The 5,599-nt window shown below is 56.7% G+C and overlaps 1 pseudogene; it reads left to right on the forward strand.

Moving 5' to 3' along the window:
* The first annotated feature begins 2,335 nt into the window (after positions 1-2,335).
* On the forward strand, positions 2,336-3,109 carry LOC123126029 (cysteine proteinase inhibitor-like; annotated as a pseudogene).
* The last annotated feature ends 2,490 nt before the right edge of the window (positions 3,110-5,599 follow it).

Genomic DNA, 5,599 nt, shown 5'->3' on the forward strand with positions numbered 1-5,599 from the left:
GCTCCCGTCACAGGTATTCCATCAGTTTTGAGCCAGCCTCAACGTCCAACCGAATGGCGTTCTGGCTGAAGGGGGGTGTTAGCATGTAATTTACCTGTGTATCTTGTTGTACATGTACGCATACTGTTTTCTTGTATTTAGGATCGTGACTCATGCCCTGGCTTGCGTGCCACTTCTCTCAGGCACTTGGTTACGACTCCTCCAGTGTATATGTCGTATCAGTTGTGAATGAATCAATATACAGAGCGCATTCCATCGCCTGACTCTTTCCTCTCCTCCTCGATTTTTTTTGAATTTTTTTTAACACAATACAGATGCAAGCGCTCATATACACGCGCATACACTCACCCCTATGAACCTGTTCTTTGCAATGAAAAGGGGGTTCGCCGGTTAAAAAAAAAAGAACTCGGCGGCAGCTTGGCGCAGGCGGCGAAGCGGAACGCCTGGGGTTGGCGTGCAGCGACCCAAACCCGTACCGGCCGGTCAAGAAAAAATCAACTTTGTACGAGTTATAATCAAATTTCAACGAACTTAGAGCATCTCCAGCCGTTCGGCCTCCCAGGGCGTCGAAAAAGAGCGGCCTGGGGACGAGCCGGCGCTAGATCGCCCCCTGGGGTTCGGTTTGCTCCCAGTCACGCGCCCACGGTCGCCGCGGGTTCGGCGAAGTTCGTTTTCATTTTTTGCAAACTCGGCGAAGTTCGGCCAATTTTCGACGAAATTTGTACAAAAACTTAAAAACATGCATGAACTAACTTAAAAACAAACTAAAAGCCTAGCCGCTGCCGCCACTGTCGCCGCCGCAGCCGTCTACATGCCGAGAAGCCTGTAGAAGCGGGTGTAGTCGCCGTCGTCGTCTCGTTGCCGCGCGCCTCACCTGCGGCGTGCCTGCTGCATCCCTCGCCGGGGTCGCCGACGGCGCTTGACGGCCCGGCCTCGCCCTTGTCGTCGCTGTCGATGATGATAACGCCGCCCTCCTCGGCGACACGGCGACGCTCCTCGGTGCGGCTACGGGCCTGGGTCTCCAGGTACGCCCGACACTGGCGGCGCACCTACTCGCGGACGTAGTCCTCCCTCGCCCATTTGAGGGCGGACTCGTTGTTAGGGGCCACCATGCCGGCGTGCTCCGGCTTCACGGGGAGCATGTACGGCTCGGGCTTCGGCCGGACCAGGTGGAGGGAGCGCCTCGTCAGTGCAGTCGCAGGCGAGGGCTCGTTGATGACGAGGGCGCCGCTGCGAGCACGACGCCCGAGCGGTGTCTCCTCCGGCTCGGGGTTGACGGGGCGGAGGGCCGGCGAGCCGGAGCCCGACGACGAGGACGACCCCGGCTCCATTCGCCGCGGCATCCAGGAACTGCCGCGCCGACGAGAGAAGGAGGGCCGCATCGGGTACTCCAGCCGCGGCACATTGCCGGTCTCGATGTGGTCGAGGACGGCGTCGAGTGTGCGGCCGGGGACGCCCCACCACTCGCGCCGTCCTTCGGAGTTGTGGCGGCCGCGGGGACGATGCCGTTGACGGAGGCGATCTGCTCCTCACGGCGGCGCTGAAAGTACATCGTCCAAAGCGTTTCGCTGTCGGGCGCGTACCTCGGCTCGTTCCGCTGCTCCCGTCAACGAGGAGCGGATGCGGGCGATCTCCACCCGCCGTGCTGCCCCTTCGGGCACCGGCGGCACCGGGACGCCGCCGGTGCTCAGTCTCCACGTGCCAGGCACGCGCATGTCTGGGGCGCCGGGTACTCGGCCTCGTACAGAAGGCGCGCCTCCGGCTCCTGGAGATGTCGGCGGCCGAAGCCGTTCGCCGCTGCGCCGTCGCCTGGGTATCTCTCCGCCATGGTTTCGCTCGTCGGCGGGCAGGGGAGTGGTGGGAGAGCTCGCCGGCGGGGAAAAGGCTTTCGTTGGAGGTACAGGGGGAGGCTGTGGCGCTCACCGGCAGGGAGGGGCGCCTTTTTATAGCCGAAGCGGGGTGGCCGGGGGCGGCATGCGGGCGGACGCGTGGCGCATGCGGGCGGGACGCGCGTCGGCGGCGTCTTCACTGCACCGCCCGTGAGGCATCAATGGAGGGCGACCGGCGCGGCAGCTTTCGCATTGATTCCCGCGGAACCGAGGCGATGAGGTCAACGAAGCGGCTGTTTCGCGCCAAAACACTCGCCCCGACGCCTCCCGGCGCGTCGGGTTCGACCTGGGTCCGCCGGCGCTGATTTCGGCCTAAGCCGGCGAAAAATGGACTCCTAAAACATGACTGGGCCGTTTTTTCGGCTGGAGATGCTGTTAATACGTACTCCCATAAAGCATCAGCAGCGTCCCAGCTGAATCTGAGCAACCTCTGCCACCGCGGATCGATGGAGATGTGGAGACATCGAGTCCTAGGATCGGTGGCCCTGCTCCTGCTACTCACCCTCGTCCAATCGTTTACTCTGAACCAGATCGCGGAGACGCGCCGCCGACGCTCGGAGGCATCGAGGATTCGCCGGGGCCAGAGAAGATGTACGGAGGCATCGAGGACTGGCCGGGGGCAGAGAACGACCTCGGCGTCGACCTCGCCCGCTTCGCCGTCTCCGAGCACAACAGCAACACCGTAAGCCCTCTCCTCTCCTCTCCTCTCCCTCTCTCGTGTCCTGCTTCCTGAGTCAGGTCCAACCAAAACTGAATCTGTGTCATCAACCAGCCCCACGGTTGCTTCAGTTGAAATTACCAATAATTATCCAGTACATCTGGGCATGAGTGACAATGGAGGTTTTTAGTTGGGTTAATGATCTTGGCGCTGCCCCTGTTGCAGAATGCTCTGCTGGAGTTCCAGAAAGTGGTGAAGGTGAAGCAGCAAGTTGTTGAAGGCATGATGTATTACATTACAATCGAGGTGGATGAAGGCTGGGCAAAGAAGCTCTATGAAGCCAAGGTTTGGGACCGGCCGTGGCTGGATTCCAACCCCAGGCAGCTCTCGGAGTTCAAGCCGGCAGAGGATAAACTCTGTACCTTGTTGCGTAACATGCCTGCTTTTCTGCCGGGGTTGAATCGTGCAGGCTGTGTTGAATATAAATAACTATGCTCAGAAGTTTCTTGATCAATCATAAGGACTATGAGTGAACTTCCAAAAAGGCTTGTGATGTTGTCTTTTTTTTTTTTGCTGAAGTCTTTCCTTTGTGATGTTGTCAATATGAGAATCATGATGCATCATTAGAGATTAAGACACGTCATGTGTATAAGAGCATCTCCAACAGCCGCGCTTCGCGCCGCGCGCTAAAAACTAGATTGCCGTGCGCCGTTTGCCTGGTTTTACGCGGCCGCCAGCGCTGGCTCCAACAGCCGCGCTAAAATGCAGCGCGCGTGCCGCTCCAGCAGCGCGCAAAAAATGCAGCGCACGCGACTCGGCGGGGCATTGCATATATGGCATTTTGGACACAATGAAGTTGAAACATTCAAATGCAATGAACATGACATATAAAATTTCACACAAACAAGTTGATGAAGAAAAGTTCATGCCCACAAGTTCATCCAACCAAGTTCAAAATGCAAATCAAGTTCAAGACACAAATGAAAGACACATCAATCCTCGTCCTCGTCTTCGTCCTCGTCCTCATCTTCGGAAGACGATTCTTCCGCCTCCGAAGATGAATCTTCCTCCCTCTCCTCACCGCGCACCGCATCACGTGAAGCTCCGACGGTGTTGGCAAGATTTTCAACGGCATCTTCATGGGAATGTATGTGAGGAGGCACATCGAAAGACATTCCGCCCATGGCGGCCGGAGGTGCACCCATGCCTCCCATGAGAGAAGCAAAACTCATGCCTCCCATGGTGGCCATAGCGTCGGGGGGTGCTCCAAAGCCACCCATGCCTCCCATGGCATCTAAACCGCCCACGGTACCTCCGAAGCCACCCATGGCACCCATGGCGCCGAGGCCACCGCCACCCATTGCACGAACCATGGCTCTTTTTTGGATCAAGACTTCTTCACGGGCAAGATTGACATACTCCTTTTGCGCCGCATTGAGGTTAGATGTGTCCAAGAAGAACAAATGCTTCTCCCATTCCAACAATCTAGTTCGCTCCTCATTGCTCACCTTCCTCTCCTCCAAAGCCACCTTCCTCTCCTCCAAAGCCACCTTCCTCTCCTCGTCCGCCACCCTCCTCTCTTCGGCCGCCAACCTCCTCTCCTCGGCCGCGGCATCTTGGTTCCTTGCCATTTTCCTCACCTCGTTGGCTTCTTTTCTTGCCTTCACAATAGCTTCCATAGCATTTTTGAGCTCATCATCTCCTTTCCTCTTCTTCTTTTCGGTTTTGTCTTTCTTGCACCCATCCGGTCGCTTTGGCTTCGAGTATGAAACCGCGTTGGGTGTGGGGCTTCTCTTGCCGTCATCAGTTGATGCATCATCCTCCTCATCATCATCATGCAACTCAATTGTTCGCTTGCGTTGTTGCTCAAATGCAAATTATCCAAATCTTCACGCTTCTTCCATTTCTCATCATCCTTCAACACGTTATAGCAATGAGGCAAGGTAAAGACCCTTCCTTTCTTGATCTTCCCCTTCTTGGTTTTTCTCTCCTCTTCTTTGAACAAGTTTTGCGCAATGTTGTACTACATGAAAACAAAGCAAGTTAGCACCAACAACAAGTATGATGAACATGTATGATGAACATGTATGAAATGCCACTTACTCTATCGTCCTCATTTGTGCCACTTGGGTTCAACTTGTCAGCCGCCTTTTGACAGGCCGCCCACCTTTGACAATCCGAGTTGATTGTCGACCATCGGGACCGAAGTGATCTCTCGGAGCGGTCAATTCCACTCACGTTGTGAACATCAAAGTGTTCTTTCATCCGCCCCCAATAAGCATCTCTACTTTGATCACCTCCAACGGATGGATCCCTCGACACTTGCAACCAAGTATTGCATAGTAAGATGTCATCGGCGTTGGTGTAATTGCCCGCTCTTCCTTTCGGTGCGTCGACAATGCCCTCACCCTCCTCGTCCACCTCGAACTCATGGTCTTCGAAATGCATGTCATTGGTTTGAGACCAATGCGAATTGTTGGAGCCAACACCCATAGTTGACATGTATGCATCATCATTGAGACTACAAAGTTTTTTGAACAATGCAAATAAGCTATCTATATGTGAATGCATCGAAAAAATAACAAGAAAAGAAAAGTTGGAATTTTTTTTACCTTGGGGGCATTTCGTCGAACATGTTGTGCGCGTCGGCCGCCGGCTCAACGAGTGAGCTCGCCGACTCTTCGGTAGCCGCCGCGCCCGTCGCACGCCGTGCAAGCTTCTTCCTCCTCGCCTTCGAGGTGTCGGAGACGTCCGCCGCCTTGTTCTTCTTCGCCGATGCCTTGCCCTTCTTTGGCCGCGCCGCATTGGGGAGCTTCGAGGAGGGGGCGGCGGCTCGGGCCGGCACCGGCGCGACGCCACCCGCCACCGAGGTCATCCGCGGCGGCATGAAGAGGCCGCGCGCGAGGCCGATGGTCGGAGAAGCTCCGGCGGAGGCGAGGCCAACGCCACCCGGGCTAGGGTTTGCGGCGGCGGCAGCGGTGGAGGGGTCGCGGCTATAGGATGGGGTGAGCGGGGTGCCGGCGCGTGCGTCCATAGGGTGCAGTTCGCCGGC

The sequence above is a fragment of the Triticum aestivum genome, chromosome 5D, assembly GCF_018294505.1.
Source record: "Triticum aestivum cultivar Chinese Spring chromosome 5D, IWGSC CS RefSeq v2.1, whole genome shotgun sequence".
Lineage (NCBI taxonomy): Eukaryota > Viridiplantae > Streptophyta > Magnoliopsida > Poales > Poaceae > Triticum > Triticum aestivum.